An 18,181-nucleotide genomic window follows, 5' to 3' on the forward strand; every position below is an offset into this window, starting at 1 on the left:
CCAGCAGGTCTCCTTACTTGGCGAACTTCTCTCAGGGGCACTCTTCACCCCAGACTCCCATTCCTCTGTCCCCTCTTTCCTCCTCTTCCAGGATGTGACCTCTCTCTGTTTTTCTTCTCTCTCCATCAGTACCTCCTGTCTATGGTCATAGCTTATTTTAGCCGGGCTGGCCTCTTCTCCTGGCAGTACCAACGAATCCACTTCTTTCTGGGCCTGTGAGTATTGGGTCTCCTTCATCAATCAGGACTCACTACCTGGGAGGGTAGGAGGGGAGCAGAGGGGCACTAACCTTTCTTTTACTTTTAGCCTCTTTGTCCTGTTTGCTCCGTGTACATGAGATCACAGCACTGTAGTATAGTTTGTTTTTCTTTTCCACACTTCCCTAGTCAAAGCAACACACAAGCTCCCTAAAGGCCAGTTGTTAAAGAGTCAAGAAAACCAAGGAAACCTAAAGCCCACCTGAGAGGAGTGGAGGAGAGCATGGGCACCTCCTGTCACTGGCAGAGAGACTGGAGGTGCAGCCACATCTGACTGCTCTTCCTTCTTTATCTACACCAACATTGCTCTGTTTTCTGCCTCTGGATTTCCAAGACAGATGCCCAATTCCCAGCCTGGCACAGGTCCAGTGTAGGGTGGTCCCCTCTGGTTCTTCATACAGGAGTCTTCTCACATTTGTGGCTTTCTACACACACCCTAAAAATTCTTCCAAGATTGGTCCAACCATCCCTTAGGACTCCCCCACAACTGTGTTGCTCAATGCTTTCTAGAAAAAGGCTGGAATCCTTCAGAAGATGTGTGTCTGGCAGAGTCCTCTGGACCAAGGCATGGTCCTCTGTAACACTTAATAGGGCTGGTGCAGTCCTGTCTGAAGATGGTCCTCTGGGAGTCCGTTTTGGGAAGCTGACTCCAAGGGGAGGTCCTTCTTGGTTGTGCCTCTAAAGAGCAACCTGGTTTCTTTCCCCAGCTACCTGGCCAATGACATGGAGGAGGACAACCAGGCTCCTAAACAAGACATCTTTCATTTCCTCTATGGGAAGAGCTACGCCCAGCGTCCCCTGTTCCACAAACTGCGCTATCAGTTCATCTGCTCCATGGGCTGGAACACTCGGGTTTCCAAGGAGGAGTGTGAGGAGGTGGGTGGTGCTGTGTGTGCTTGTGGGGGGAGAGGGATGGGTGGTTGCAGGTGGGATCTGGGGAGGAGAAAGCTGTGGAGGTTGTGCACGGAGGGAAGGACTTCCCAGCCAGTCTTCAGGTTTGTTTTTTTGGTTAGTGAGCCAAACGTGTATCTCAATTTACTGTATAACATCTAACAAAAACTTGGTGAAAATTTACCAGATATACATAAGTGATTCAATAAAAGAAAGTCCCAATTCAAGAAAATGAATTTCATATCTGAAGAAAAAGTAAAGTACATTAAAAATGTAAAGCCAAGTCCAATTTCTATGCAATAAGGGAAGTATAGTTATAAGCAGATTTAAGTGATTTTTTTAGTATAATTTTCAGCAGATTTAAGAGATTTTTAGACATATATCTTTGGTCTTTAATATATATTTATGTATAGATACATCTAACAATTGTAAACTATGATTTATTTTAAAGGAAGTGAATAAATGAGATGAAACGAATCTTTATACTAGACTAAAATTATTCACAAAGTGTAATATTTTATGGTGAAATATTTTTTCATTTGTCAAATCTTTGGACAATTAATTAATACTTTGGAGCTAACTAGAATTAGTTTAATTATTTGTCTCAAACTCTGGGATGTACTCTTTTGTTTTAAACAAAAATCATCCAAAACTATGTATATGCCAGGCTTATAATTATGCAGAAACTTGATTAAAGATGCATCTAACCATGTAACTAAGTTGTTTTGATGGACCCAAGCAGAAACATCACTAACATGAAACCATTATTCTACTCAAATCAGAGACAATGATAAAGCTTGTCTCTTAATAAATACAACTTTAAAATTTTTATTAGATGGGACACCCAAAGGATTGTATCTGCCAAAGCATTTACAAAATTTTCTACACAGCTACCATAATTTACTTATCTAGTATAAAATAGGAAAATTTATTCAATTTTTATTTGAAACAAAGCTGAAAATATGATGTTCCATGCCTTATATTATATATAATATGCTCCTGATAAGTGTCGTCCATGTGAGTAATAGCTGAAATAATGTTGTGATATCCATACATAGCTACTTCATTTGTCACCAGGCTAAATAAATCTAATAATTACACCTTGCTATGTCACCTCCTTTGTAGCTGACAGAACTTAGTTAATAGAATCAAGCCTCTCAACATTGTAGTTTTAGATATTTGTACACTGTTGAATCACGGTGACTAGAAAGTCCAAATCAAGGTGAAGTAATTTTAAGGAATGGGAAAATAAATTAACCATAACTTCAAACCCTCAATATCCTGTAAAGTCATCAGCTTTGGTGGGGGCTCTTTTCCTTTCCAGATTCAAGCTTATGATCCGGAGCTCTGGGTGTGGGGCCGAGATCGCACCCTCATTGCCTAGAAGTCCTGGTACTATGGAGACCTGAGGGGAGGGACAAAACTCTGTATCCCTGGCTTGATGACAGACAGAGTCAGTGATTTTCTATTCAGGATGCTCGAGGACCTACCTTCTTGATCCAGTCCTGTCCACCTCCACCCACAGCCACCCTCTGCAGATGGTGAAACAGCCTGAATCTCCAAGTCAGCTTCATGGTCTCAAACTCCAACCACACAGATGACCCCCTAGAGGTGTGCTGGGGGCTCTGAGGTTGCTCAGCTAGACCTGAGAGAGAACAGTTTATCACTCAGGATGTGCTAGAAATCCTTAACCCACAGCAATTGGGCCCACATGTCAGCTTTGATGAATGGTTGATCTTGGTCTAAAGTGAATATCCTTTAGCCATGAATCTCTCTCTCCCCCTGTAAATTCTCTTTTTACCTCTCCTTTTAATTCATCTTGGGTCACATATCCCTTAAGGATACCAAGCATGGAGATGATTTATTTATATGATTGTCACATTTTAGTAAATATAATAGATGTTATTTATTTTGAACTATGTTTATTTTCAAGAGTCTTAAGATAGATATTGTTTGGAAAATTGTTTTTCCTTATTAGTTTTATGATGAGTGTTATAATAGGTTTATGTACATAAACATTTCTTTGGAATTTTTAATCTTTTACTATTTTATCTACTAATTTTATATCTCAGTGGTTATTTCTCCATAGTCTTATAAATATAAAGTTTTTATTTGATGTTCCATCCTCAGTATTGTGAATATTGAGCTGCTGTTATTTAACTTGCCTTGACATGTTTTTCTGTCATTTTAAAGTATGTATTGTAAAGACCACATGTGCTATGTGCTTTTGTTTTGTACTATGTGCTTTGGAAGAGCATAGCACAGTGCATTGTGTGGAAACTGAATAAAGTTGAAAATCTTCTTACATTAATGATGCATATGATCATGTCATTCTGCATTGTTTGGTTTTTGTCAAATGATACTGTGGTTAACAGGGTTGTTGTTAATTGACCAAATTTCTTACCTGTGGAGGAAAACACCTCAATTATTTTTCATCTTGGTAAACAAGAGAGAAGGTTGCAGAACTTTCTAACTAGAGACTGGAAGCAGGAAACACAGGAAGGACATTGAGAGAGACAACACAGAAGAGTGAAAGAAAATTCTGGGAGAGCTGTATAACAATCTTAAATGCAAAATCAAAGAGAGGCATCTCAACAGGAGATGCCTTCATGGTAATGGTCCAAGGAGGGGGACACACAGGGAATGGTAGACTTTGCTACTGGAGTCACAGTTTGAGTCTTTTCCAGAACCTGTTTCTAGTTTTACATAACAGAAGGAAACCCAAAGGATCTTGTTGAAATAGAAACTGGTGAAGGGAAATGAAGGTACTAGGGCAAGTTGTGAGAAGAATGAGATGATAGGAAGAGCTGGAGCTGGTAAATAGATAGGCACAGAGAGGAAAGGGCTAACAGTGTGGGCACCGAATGACTGCAGACAAGCATCTTGGGAGATGGGAGCTTGAGAGAATACGGGAGCAGCTTTAGAAAGAAGCAGGTGAAGCAAAGTATCAGCAAGAAGAAAAACAAAGCTAAAGACAGGTTGCAACAGGGCTGGGGATATAGCTCAGTTGGTAGAGCGCTTGCCTTGCATACACAAGGGCCCTGGGTTCAATCCCCAGCACCATTAAAAAAAAAGAGAGGGGGTGGGTACCAACAGAGCAGAGATGAGATGTGATGTGGGGTTAGAGAGGCAAGTGGAGATGATGTGAAGAGGCTGGTAAGTACCTACATGGAATGAGCTTAAGGTTGGTTGAATGTGTTAAAAGAGGGATGGTGATTGGATGAGTGGAGCAACTGAAGAGGTAAAATTCCATGAAGGAAGAAGTCATTAAAGACAGAGGCTGTGCAATGCAATTTTGATGCTTATCAATTGCATGGAGCTCACTGACACAGGTTGAGGCCCCCTCTATGCTGCCCTGTCTTCAGAAACCAGCTGTAAGCTCTGGGATTCCCAGGCCACTCGAACTTCTAATCAATGGCGCATAATTGGGGATTCCCATGATCCTATTTTGTATAACTCTCTATAACATCTCACTGAGGTTAGGAGAGCATAAATCCTACATTTACTGTTTTATCTTGTCAAAAAGGACACAAATTGGCACCAGCTAAAAGAGGCACATGGCTGGAGATGAGCTTCCCAGCTTGGTCGTATACATCCAATGTCCTACTGTATAATTCTCTGTAGTATCTCACTGAGGTTAGAAGAGCACAATCCTATAATTACTGATTTGTCATGTAAAAAAGGACACAAATTGGGACCAGCTAACATAAGAGGCACATGGCTGGAGGTCTAGGAGGGTCTGAATGAAAGTTATCGTGTCCTCAGGATGCAGCATCTTCAGAGGACATGGATGTATATGATCAACCTGGGAAGCTCACCTTGGTTTCAGTGTCCTGAGTTCTTACAGAAATTTCACTAAGCATTTGGTAGGAGTGGGATGAGCAAATAAATCAGACTCAGGTCCTGCCCTGTGGGTACTTACTATAGAGTGGGGCTGAGTGTCCAGGAAAGAAGACAAGGAAAGGGGTGTGGATAGAGACCGGGGAAATCATGACATGAACTACACAGTGTGAGGGTGGCACCAGGCAGCGTCAGGGTCTCCAGACTGGTTTGGTGTTCCTGATCACTGTGTGAGAGGTGCCCTTCAGAAGCCACTGCCAGGAAACTCTCTTGATGAAAGGCCTGTCTTGGGTAATGCTGGGCAGGCAGGCACCGGACTCCAACTTTTGGGCCCACCAAAAGGCTGTCTTTCTGGGCCCACCTAAGTCAGCCTTCCTATTCTCACTCTAAGACCAATTTCCTGGCCACACCAGAAGTCAGCATGAAGAGCTCACCGGAAATCCATGTTCCAGGGCTCACGGCAGGTACCAAGGCAAGTACTAGGACTCTATTTCCCAATTGATAAAGACCTACAGACTCATTGAATGGATGAAATTTCCTAATGTAAATACTATCCTATAGTCTTATCATGTGTTCATATTGGGGGATATTGCATGAATGGTACATTGTGTGTACCATTCTCACAAGTTTCCTTAAACCTGCAAGTATTTTAAAGTAAAAAAGCAAAATATTCCAACCAAGCATTTATCTTGACTGAAATTCCAAAGCCTGGAGAGCATTGTTTAATTCCCATTTTATGCATCTTTGGGAAAGACTGCTCTTATCTATGGCAGATCGGTGGATTCCTAGCGGTAGGGGCTGGGTTGCTCCTTTTGGAAAAAGTCATAGGAATATCTCTATCATTATTTTGGCAATAATTAAATGGTCAATTAAATTTCCCCCCAATTATCAAAACATTCACATAAATGAATGCTTTGGTTGTAAATATTAACGATAACAAGTTGATTTTCAAAACAAAATGAAAATTATATTTCCTGATTTGGGAACATTAAGATAGAGCTTGGCAGGTAGCAGTGACAGGTAAGCTGTCTTTTATTCATTCCCCCTTCTCCCTTTTAGTACTACCACCCTGATTTTATTTTTCCTTCTTTTCAGTTGGTGTGGCGTATGATTAGTTTAGGCAAAAAGATACAGGAGAACAGAGAATCTGAACAATCATAGGAGAGAACCTGAGTGTATGGGATTAGCTGAAGTGACAGTGTCCTTGGGTGGCCTGCTGGACTCTTCTGTCATTCCTGTTGCATCTTTCTGATCTCTAAACATTTTGTCTTCATAAAGCTGCTGCCACTGGTTTTCTTCCTTCCTCTTAAGCTATCTCAGACCTCCTCCCTCAGTAAAGCCCACCTCCATAACTGTCTGGGATCCTAAGTATCTTCTGATGTCCTGTGGCATCATTTTCTCCTCATAGAAAATTGTGGTTTCCTGATTCTTTGCTCTTTCAATTTTCTCATCTGATCCACTTTGTATAAGTTTTTATAACCTCAAACCCTTGATTCCTTTGCCCTCCTACTTTTCTGTTTTAATCATTCTTAACACGGTTTTGAATTCTCCCCACACTTCTCTTTCTCTAAGAAAGCCAGCTGTTCCTGTGACCCGCAACGACAGCTGTCCTCTCCCCAGCTCTGCTCAGCCTCCACATGCAGCTCTGTATGTTCTTCAGTTCCAGAAGCCTGGGCGCTCGAGTCTGCCATATTCTTGTCTCAATTGCTCCCAATCATCCATCTCTGAGTCACATTCCTCCTGTCATCACAATGCGTTTCCAAAGCAACTCCCTTGATGCCGGGTTTCTGTTCTCACGAATAAAACTCAGGGGTCACTCCAGTTAAACTGGGCTGACTGGGCTGCACAAAATAACCACACAAGAGACACAAATATCTTTTTGTTTGGGGTCGCTGTGAAGGCTCCTCTGACATTAAGGGTCCGCAGGAAGAGAGAGAACAAGAGCACGTGCTGACCCCCTTTTATTGAAGAGAAGCTATTCAAATGGGGCAAGGGGTCAGGTTTCAGGGGGCTGAGTCTATCTTCATGATGTCCACTGTCAGCAGGTTGACTGACACCTGGGTAGGCCACACCCAAGGGCACAGTAAGAGAAGGGGACACACACAAGGCACTTCCATGGAAGATTCTATCCTAAACCGGGCAAGGGGTTATATTATAAAGGAACAGGTGAGTGTAGCTTCACCCATGGGGCTGTAGCAAGACACACCCATGCACGAGACGCCGACCCTCGCACCCAAGAAGGGTGGGGAAAGCTCTGCCACATTTCTGTGACTGAGTGCCTCAGCACCCAGCCGGGGAGTGTGACTCAGTCACATGTAAGGTTGATCTCCCACACCTTGATTTATTTTCCTTCTCAGCTTTCCATGGCCTCCAGCCCTCTCACTTTCTCAGCTGGTCCGTATCTTCATCCTGGGAGTGGTTTGAGCTTTCCCCCTTCCCAGTGACCTCCCCTCTCTTCAGCTGGACTCACTGCAGGCTTCTCTCTGCCCCTTGGTTTATACCACAGCCTTCTTTCCAAATGCTCCCACCCTGACCTCTGTAGCCTGGCTGTCTGCTTTCTTGCCTGATCTGGACTGGTAAATACATCCACCACATGCATCATCAGTTTCTTGGGTTACCCGTTTTCATTCAGTTCTTCTTCAAGGTGCTCATATGTCCTCTTCTACCCACGTCTGCCATCCTGAGTGGACCTAGAGCTACTTCACTACCTGTGGTTCCTATGTGTCTCATAAACAGGATCTGTTTCCAAGCTGCCCTCACCAGACCATTTCTCCTCTTCATTTTCTAGCTATGTCAGTGTCTGCAGAGCCTACACTCCATGCTGCTCAACTATCACCTTCATCCTGCTTCTGATTGCTGCCCATCTCCTGGAGCTGCGTCTTAGTACATTATTGTTGCAATAAAGAAATGTATGAGGCTTGATATTTTCTTTAGAATAGGCATTTATTTGCTTACTTTTGAACTGCCAGGGATTGAATCCAGGGCTACATGCATGCTAGCAAGTCTTGTACTACTGAGCTATACCCCCAGCCCCCATAAAATTTATTGAATTGATAGATCTGGGAGTCCAGGAGCATGTGCTGGATTACTGGAAGCCTCCTGCTTCATGGTGACATCAGAGTGTGGTGCAGAAGTAAAAAGGGAGCAGGCCAAGTGCAAAAGGGGCCAAATACAGGTGGTAGTCTCCCTACACCCTCCAAAATAACAACCTGTTCTCATAACTCAGTGTGTGAGACCAGCATTAATGCCTTCTGAGGTAAGGGTCCCCATGATCTAATTACTTTCCATTTGGTGCCACATATAAAAGGTTCCACCACCTCAACACTGCCACACTGGGGAACAAGTTTTAGGCACTTGAACCACTGGGAGGCACATATCTAGTTTCAGTAAGCTGTCTTCCTCTGACTGTTCCATTTCCTGTGACTCCTTGGCTTGGATGGATTTGCTATCTGCATTACCCAGCATTTGAAGTTTTATGGGTAACAGGGAGGGGCTATAATTTAGAGTGGGGCACTGGGACCAACACTGAACTTATGATAACAAGCCAATTCCAATTGGGGAGAGCCAGCCACACTAGAAATGTCACCACATGATGAGGGGAGGGTGTGAAACTTTGGGCTACATGTCAGCCAGTGCTCCAGGAAGCAGAGGAAGGCTAGAGATTGGGTTCTACTGCAAGACAACTGAAACTATCATGCCTCCCTAATGAATTCCAGTAAAAACTCAGGCCACTGAAACCAAGGTGAGCTTCCCTGGTTGGTGAAGCACTGAGCACATCAATGTCCTGAGGACACAAATGCTTTCACTAGGGCCCCTCCCACACCTCATGTCATGTGTCTCTTTGGGGGCTGGTTCCAATTAGTGTCCTAACTTGGGGGTCCCCGTGAATAGGAAGCTTCTAAGCAAACTCCACTCACCTCCTCCCCAGCAGGTTCTCCACACCTTGTCCTCTCTTCTCAACATCCTCCGTCCTCTGGTGAGTCAAGGTCTCTGCACCTCCAAGAGTGTTTCCCCTCTGTGACCACAGATCCAGTGACATCCTTGGGAAAAACAGAATGAGCGTCAATGGTGGACTTTGGTGGCTTCTGCCCAACATGAATTCAAGGGTTCAGTTTGCTGTCCCAGCTGAAATAAATTTAAAAGGCAGGAAATATATATGGAAAGTCCATGTTTAGGAATTTAGATTCCTGAGAGGCCAGCCCAGAGACAGCCCAGCTCTCTGGCCAGACAGGGAGTGTTCAATCCACAGAGAAGGAGGGGACATGGGGTCAGCAGTGTCCCTGAGCAGAAAGGACAGAATATCTAAGGCAATTAGAGGTCACAGTGCAGAGAACTAGAGAGAACTAGAGAGAAGCGAGTCTCAGAAGGGAAGGGGCACAGCAGAACTCCCCAGCACAGTGTCTTAGGCTGGGGCGACTGTGTGCTGTTGACTTCCAACCAGAGCACACAGGCAGTGGGAGGGTCTAGGGCAGGGGACCAGTGAAAGGTGTTTCCTGGCAGTGATGAGTCAGTGGGTGAGATGTTCCCTGCAGGCCAGCAGAGACTCTCTTGTGTTCAGCATTGGGTACCCCCAATCCCCTACCAGGCTCTGGGTCACAAAGGGGACTTCAGGGACTTCAGGTAGCTGATGGAGAAGTGATTAGATGTCACACACCAGGGAAGAGAAGGCAGCTTCTCAAAGAGAAAATCTGGGTGGGGGAGTGGCCTCGAAATGCCAAACTTTACCAACATTCAGCATCTGAGGCCCAGCCCTGTGGACTCTTCCCTAATGGAGATGGAAACTGTCAGAGTGGAACTGGGGACTCATAAGAGATTCAAAGGAAGTGGGGGTTTGCACAGAGGCCTTTGCTCCTGTGGTCCAAGGGTTGGGTTTCCCTTCCAACATGTGCAAACCAAAGCAGTGCAAAGCCCCAGCCCCATTCATCTCAATCTGCGTGGGTCTGCGCAAAATGTCCTAAAGGTTTTGGCTGATGAATACCATGATGTGTTCTGCAAAGTGTATTTATTTATCTATTTTATTTATTTTTTTTTTTTGTAGTTGTAGATGGACAGCATGCCTTTATTTTACTTGTTTATTTTTATATGGTGCTGAGGATCGAACCCAGTGCCTCATGCATGCTAGGCAAGTACTCTGCCACTGACCAACAGCCCCAGCCCCTGCAAAGTGTATTTAGAACAACAAGAATTTGACTGTGATTCTTGCCTAAACGCTGGGCATCTCTCAGATGTGGGAGAACAAGTGCCCAAGGACGCACAGTTTGAGCCACTTGACCTTGTTAACTGGCGGATTAGGCTGCCCTGGCTCAGAGTGGCAGATTCTCCCTGGGGAGGAAAAGCTTAGAAAACCACATGCCCTTCCCCAGTCAGCATCAATATAAGCAGGGCAGAAAAGTCTTTGCTTTGCAGAAGGACAAGAGGGGACACATCCCATGCTCTATTTGCCTCTAGAGGATTTGTGTAGAACTCCACAAATATGCTAGGATTTGGGGTTCCATTATGGGGTATGAAGTTTGAATCAGGCCCTTTGGCCTGCCACCTGGGCCATGGTAGCTAAGTCACTTCATGTCTCTGGGCCTCAGTTTCCCTGCCTGAAACATAGCGATGAAGCTAGAGTTTCTCTGCTTCTACTGACAGGTGGGTTCTGTGTCAATTACAGACCTCTGAAGCTAAAAAATCCCATTTCTTCTCAACTCCCATGGAGTGGTATTAAGAGTGGAAGCTCTCAATGGTGGGCTATGCGCCCTGTATTGCAGCAGACCCCGCAGTGTTAGAGTCTGTAAACAAGTCAAAAATAACACCTGGCATTTTGCCAGGGGAATGTTAGAGTTCGTAAACAAGTCTGGATGGTGCCTGGCAAAATGCCAGAGGGAGTGGTTTGAGAAGTAACAAAAACAAGCCATTAAGTGTGGAGATTCCTTATTGGTTGACTGATGTATCTAGTTTATGCTAATTAGATAAGCTGTGTGGAATGTATAAATACTGCTCCTGTCCTGCAATAAACGGCTCCTACTCCTGCTGTATCAACGTACACAAGTTATTCGTCACCCCCCGGTTATTTTGCTGCAGCCAGACAGACTGCGGCACCGCAGCTCACTGCAAATTTCTTCTTTCTGGATTCTTTGTCATGAATTTGAAGAATGAAAACCACGGATGAGGATAAGTGAGTGCAAGAGCAGAATATATTCAAGTGTGAACAGAAGCAGAACTCCCACAGGGCAAGAGGAGACCCAATAGGATCGCTACTTGGGAGTGTGCTAGTCTAAGGATTTATACAGCACTTGGGTGAACACACTGGATGAAATTTATGCAAATCAGTTTTGGAAAAATACCAAGGCTATTGGTTAACTCTTGAGACTGAACTTCCATTCAGGTCTGCCTTACTTCTGTTTTCTCACTGCTGGCCTGAAATCCCAGCTTCCCAGGAGATTGAAGTTAGTGGATCCTGGATGCCCAGGTGTTCAGAACTGCAGCCCTGTGTGGAGAGGGTACCTGTACTGGGCCAGGGCCAAGCTGCAGTGGGGTGACAGATTAGCATGCTCTGGCTTGCCTTGGTGTTGCCCATGCTGCAAACCCATGCTGACATAGCAGGCTCTGGAGAGCTGTGGTCTGTATGGATATACAGTCCCTGGGACATCTGCTTGCACTTGGCTAGGGGCTGCAGTAGGTGGTTGGCAATGTGGCTGGGCCCTGATGCACTCCATCCCACCCTGAACACTGCTCTGTCATCCTGGGACAAGTACATGGCTTCATTGGCAACTGCAGCTCTGCTAGGTCATAAGGCTTGGGGGACACAGGCAGAGCAGCAGGTAATGGTAGACCTTGGTGCAAAGCAGCTGCTCTCATTAACATAATTAACAGGTGAGAACCAGACCATAACTAGGGCCTACTTTTGAAATACTTTTCTTTCTGCACCATCTCCATCGCCAAGATGATGGGTTTGTAAGTGGCAGACAGAACTGGATTGCTCCTTCCTCATGGGCACATGAGGAATGATGACCCGCTACCAAGGAGGACAGTTGTGTTGCAATGTCCTCACCTGTCTTCCTTGAATGACCTATGGTCCTGCATCAGGTACAGCCACTGATGGCTGAGCAACGAAAAGGCCTGTGTCACAAAATTGTGGATGGTTTTAGTCACTGCAGCAATCTTTTCTGGCTGGAGATAAGCAAGAGCTCCTGAGGCTCAAAGGCAGAGGAGAAGGAGGAGGCATCTCATCTCCAAAACCAAACATGGAGAACGGCAGCCCTCGTCTGTCAAGGGCCTTCTCTGTGAACACATGGTACCAATGAGAATGGACGTTTCCAGTTAAACCTCACACACAGGCCTGGTAAACTACAGGGTTTCATCTGGGAGGTTCTTGAATCAAAAAAGAGCCAGGACGAGTGGCAGATGCCTATAAACCCAGTGACTTGTGAGGCTGAGGCAGGAGGATTGCAAGTTCAAGGCCAGCCTCACCATCTTAAAGAGACCTTATCTCAAAATAAAAAATAAAAAGGCTTGGGGATATGACTCAGTGGTAGAGCGCCCCTGGGTTCAATCCTGAGGGCCATGCACACACAGAAGCACACAAAATAATAGAAAAAGAAATGACTGCGATAATATCAAAAGTGTTCACAACAAACAACTCATATGTATTCATAACCAAGAAAAAGAGGGTCAGTCTTTTTAAAAAATATTTATTTTTTGTTGTAGTTGGACACAATACCCTTATTTTATTTATTTTTATGTGGTGCTGAGGATTGAACCCTGGGCCTTGCATGTGCTAGACAAACTCTCCACCGCTGAGCCCATCCCTGAGGATCAATTTTTTTGAATACAGATAACAGAATTATGTTTGTTCCAAACGTTTCCTCTACAACTTGTGATACTTCTTTTATAGAGGAATATCAGGGCAAGGCTAATCACATTGAATTTATGGTCCAACGATGGATTAATTATTAAGACGTGACTACTGAAACATAGGTTCAATAGAATATATACACATGCCAAGAATAAGATTTACCAATGTGTTAATTATTTTAAAAAAGCAGACCTGAAAGTAAAGTTTATAAGAAAAAAACCCTCACTGATTTGGTGCATGTAATGCAACTAAAGGTTAAAAAGTGCAAATAGTTCAAGTAGGTAAAAACTCAATTTTAGGGCTGAAGTGTAGCTCAGTGGTAGAACACTTTGCACAATGTCCTGGGTTCCATAAAAAATACCACAGAACAGTGGTGATGATAATAACAATACATTAAATTTTAGGACTTCCTCCCTTCCCTGAACCCCTAGTCCTCAGTTACCTTCACTGGATACTTCTTACTAGTGGCTGTGTCCCTTTCCAGGATCAGTCCATATATAAGCAATACATATTATATTCTGTGGAAAAGACCAGCAAATGACATACGATGTCCTGTATCTTAGCCCACACGAAATCACCCTTTACTGTTCACAACTTATTTTCTCTTTCTTTTCCCCCACCACTGTGCAACCTGCTTCAGTGCCAGCAGCCTAAAGGGCAGAGGTCAGCAATGGTTCTGGGCTGGTCTGCCCTGGGCTGGACACTATCAGAGGCACAGGGGGAGGGGCCTGCCACAAATCCATATCCAGGAATCACTTGCTCGCATAAAGGTGCACAGCAGACCATGAAATGGATGAAGTAGGTTCACCTAGTCAGTGACCTTTGGACACACATCGTGTTTTCTGATGTTTTATTTCTAGGAACAGCACCATGATGAAGATCCCTACAAGAGCTCCTTTGCACACGTCAAATATATAGGAAAAAATGGGTGTATACAATCCCAAGGGATTCAACTAATTTACTTTCTCACCAACAAAATGAGCTGCCTGAGGGCTGGGGACCTGGCTCATGGCAGAGGACTTGCCTGGCATGCAAGGGCCCAGGTTCCATCCTTGGCATTGGGGGAAAAAAAAAAGAGCTGCCTATTTCTACCCAGCCTCACCAGTGCAATGTACTAACAGGTTTTATTTTGTGATTGAGGCTGAACATTTTATACATTTGAAAGTCATTTTTTTTCTTCCTGCTCATATTGTCTGCCTGTCTTTCTCCTTCCTGTGGGTTCTCTTCCTAGGGTAGAAGTCCTTATATACTGAGGAGACTACTTCTTCATTTAAGGTGTTACAAATACTTTTTCCATACCTGAATTTTTTGTTTGTTTGCTTCTTACCTTTTTCATGCTGTTCTTTTCTGTTGTTGTCCTTTTTAGTTATACATGATGGTAGGATGCACTTTAACATATTATACATTCGTGGAATATAACTTCCCATTCTGTGGTTGGAGAAGATGTGGAGTTATACTGGTTATGTATTCCTATGTGAACACAGGAAAATTATGTTTGATACATTTTACTGTCTTTCCTATTCTCACCCTCATTGCCCCCTCCCTTCCTTTCATCCCTCTTTGTCTAATCCAGTGATTAGACTTCTATTCCCCACCACCTTATTGTGTTAGAGCATCTGCATAACAGAGAGAACATTTGGCCTTTGTTTTTTTGGGGAGGAGGGTTGGCTTATTTTACTTATCATGATAGTCTCTAGTTTATCCATTTACCAGGAAATGACATAATTTCATTCTCCTTTATGGCTGAGTAATATTCCATTTTGTATATATATACCACATTTTCTTTCTCCATTCCTCTGTTGATGGGCATCCAGGTTGGTTCCACAGCTTAGCTTTTGTCAATTGAGGTATAAACATTGATGCGGCCATATCACTATAGTATATGGGTTTAAGTCCTTTGGGTATATGCTGAGGAATGGGATAACTGGTGGTTATCAAATGGTGATTCCATTCCAAGTTTTCTGAGGAATCTCTATACTGCTTTCCAGAATGGTTGTGCCAATTTGCAGTCCCACCAACAATATATGAGTGTACCTTTTTTCCCACATCCTCACGAATATTTATTGTTACTTGTACTTTTTTAAAATTTTTTTTAGTTGTTGATAGACTTTTATTTTATTTATTTATATGTGGTGCTGAGAATGGAACCCAGTGCCACATGCCAGGCAAGTGCACTACCGTTGAGCCCCAGCCCCAGCCCACTTGTACTCTTGATAATTGCCATTCTGACTGGAGTACGATGAAATCTCAGTATAGTTTAAATTTGCATTTCTCTAATTGCTAAAGACATTGATTTTTTTTCATCTGTTTGTTGATCGATCATACTTCTTCTTCTGTGAATTATTCACAGGAGTTCCTTTGCCCATTTATTGATTGGGTCATTTGTTTGCTGGTGTTAAGTTTTTTGAATTCTTTATTTTTTTAAAAAAAAAATTTCTTCGTTGTAGATGGACACAATACCTTTATTTTGTTTATTTATTTTTATGTGGTGCTGAGGATCAAACCTAGTGCCTCGCACGTGCGAGGCAAGCGCTCTCCCCCTGAGCCATAACCCCAGCCCCTTTTGAATTCTTTATATATACTGGAGATTAATACTCTATCAGAGGTGCAGAAGGGAAAGATTTTCTCCTTTTCTGTAGGCTCTCTCTTCACATTATTTTTTTATTTTCTTATTTAGTATTTATTTTTTAGTTATAGTTGGACACAATACCTTGATTTTATTTATTTCTTTGATGTGGTCCTGAGGATCAAACCCAGGGCCTCACACATGCTAGGGGGGCACTCTACCACTGAGCCCCAGCTCCAGCCCCTCTCTTCACATTCTTGATTGTTTCCTTTGCTGTGAGGAAGATTTTTAGTTTGAGGTTTATGACATTCTTCATGGAAATTTACATCATGTTTTTAATAAGGCGTTCAGTACTAATTATTTGCAACAAATTGGTAAACTGACATGTGTTTATGAAATATTGCTTTTAGTTCCATTTAGTTTAGTTCAGCCATAAGTTACTCAATCTAAAGGTAGGAAGGACCTGTACAGGGGGTTGGTTGTGAGAAGTGAATGGGATCAGGATTTTCATAATATCACCTCCTCCGTGGGGGAGTGGACAAGCAGCAGCACACTGGACCGCCATCCTGATCCCTCCCAAAGCAGCAAGGCTTCCACAGAAACTTCCAGCACATACTCCTGATTTTCAGTGGCCCACACTGGGTCCCACATCCACTCCTGAACCAGTCACCCACATGTGAGGATTGTCTGAGCTGGGCTCACGCCAACTTCTCTGACATCCTTGGTGTTGAGGGCTGGGGTGGACTAAACAAAGCAGGGCTCTGATTGGAGGAGGCTGTGGGACAGGCAACTCATGACACCAGCATGACCTGCAGAGGACTCCTGGGCTCCAACCAGGGTTGTGATGGTGCTGGCATCATGTCAGGACCTGCACTCTGTCACCCTTTGTATTATTAGCCTTCCAGTTTTCCACCCACAATTGATAAGCATCTTCCTACATAGTGACTCAAGACACAAAATCCACAAATACTTTGGATGGTGACTTGTTATACAACCCTGCTGCCTGGTCAATTTAAAAAATTTCCTACACATTTTTTTTTTTTTTAGTCACAGAATGCTCTCAGCTCACTGTGAACCACAGCAATCAAAGAAGAGAAGATTCCAACATTTCCAGAGATATTTCCAAAGAAATGATTGCAGAAATCTCTAGTGTACAGGAAAATTATCATAAAGAATAGCTGGAGGAGCTGGGGGTGTAGTTCATTGGTAGACTGTTGTTAACATGTGTAAGGCCCTGGGTTCGATCCCCAGATCCAAAAAGGAAAAAAAAAAAAAAGGGAGTGCTTAGAATCAGCATAACTCTAACTCATTGAGAAAAGAAAAAATAAACTTGTTTATACTTTTACAGAAGTAGACAATTCTCCAAAAGTGATATAAAAAAAGTGATATGGCCAATAAGCACACAAAAGGATGGTCAATGCCATTAGTTACCAAAGAAATGCAAATCAAAACCATGGGATGCCATTTCCTGCTCACTAGGATGCATATAATCAGAAAGTCTGAGAATAATGTGTTGGCGAAGATGAGAAATTAGAACCCTTCTACCATGCTGTTGGGAAAGTAAAAGGAACATCTGCTCAGAAGTCTGGCAGTTCCTAAAAAGGTTAAATGTTGAGTTACCACATGACCCAGCAACTCCACTCCCAGGTGCATACCTGAGAGAAATGAAAACATATGTCTGTACAAAACCTTGTATGCAAATATTCATAGCAGCAGCATTATTGGTATCAAGTGAATAAATGTAGTCTATCCCTTCAGTGTAACCTTATTCAGCCATAGAAGAAATGAAGTACTGAACATATAACATGAATGAACCATGAAAACATTATGCTAAGAATCCAGACCAAAAGTCCACTTATATGAGGTTCAGAGTAGGGAACTCTGTGGAGACAGAATGCAAATGAGTGGATGCCTAGGGCTGGGTGAACTGGGAGAAATGAGTGACTATTAATAGTTACAGACAGGATTTTTTTTTTTTAGAGAGAGAGAGAATTTTTTTAAATATTTATTTTTCAGTTTTCGGTGGACACAACATCTTTGTATGTGGTGCTGAGGATCGAACCCGGGCCGCACGCATGCCAAGTGAGCACGTTACCGCTTGAGCCACATCCCCAGCCCCAGACAAGATTTCTTTTGGAAGTGATGAAAATGTTCTGAAGTTGATTGTGGTGATAGTTGCACAACTCTGACATGTACTAAAACCCACCAAATTATACACTTCACATGGGTGAGTCTCGTGGTATGTAAATTATATCTTAATAAGGCTATTAAAATAAAAAGGAATAGGTGTCCATTTAAAAAGTCTACTCATTACCTTTCATGCTGACACACACAATGCCCAACACAGTAACTATAACAACTGTCAGGAGGATCATGAGGACAATCAAGTAACAGAGAAGGATTCTATCAGCACATCTAGTCTCCCTTTGGGAATAACATATAAAGTCAGAATGCCAATCCACCTGTCCAGAAACAGGGAGGGTAGGAAGTAAATCCAAGGAGCTGCTTTGTAAAACATGATACAAAGAAGTAAAGGGAGTTGGGCTGGGGTTGTGGCTCAGCAGTAGAGCGCTCATCTAGCATGTGTGAGGACCTGGGTTCCATCCACAGCACCACATAAAAATAAATAAATAAAATCAAGGTATTGTGTCCAACTACACCTAAAAAATAAATATTAAAAAAAGAAGTAAAGGAAGTTAATATTTTTCAAAACAAGGTAAGGCTTACTGTGGAATAGAATTTTCTTCAATAAAAGACACACCAAGTCAACCAAAGAGTATGGTGCTC

The 18,181-nt window shown here is 43.1% G+C and overlaps 1 non-coding gene across 1 annotated transcript; it reads right to left on the reverse strand.

Moving 5' to 3' along the window:
* Nucleotides 1–13,448: 13,448 nt before the first annotated feature.
* LOC124098819 (small nucleolar RNA SNORA42/SNORA80 family) lies at nucleotides 13,449–13,577 on the reverse strand. The gene has a single exon (XR_006853709.1). It is a non-coding gene; the product is annotated as a small nucleolar RNA SNORA42/SNORA80 family (small nucleolar RNA).
* Between the last annotated feature and the right edge of the window lie 4,604 nt (nucleotides 13,578–18,181).

Source organism: Marmota monax, unplaced genomic scaffold (genome assembly GCF_021218885.2).
Source record: "Marmota monax isolate L192 unplaced genomic scaffold, Marmota_monax_Labrador192_F-V1.1 WCK01_AAM20220418_F8-fsc00148, whole genome shotgun sequence".
NCBI classification, from domain to species: domain Eukaryota; kingdom Metazoa; phylum Chordata; class Mammalia; order Rodentia; family Sciuridae; genus Marmota; species Marmota monax.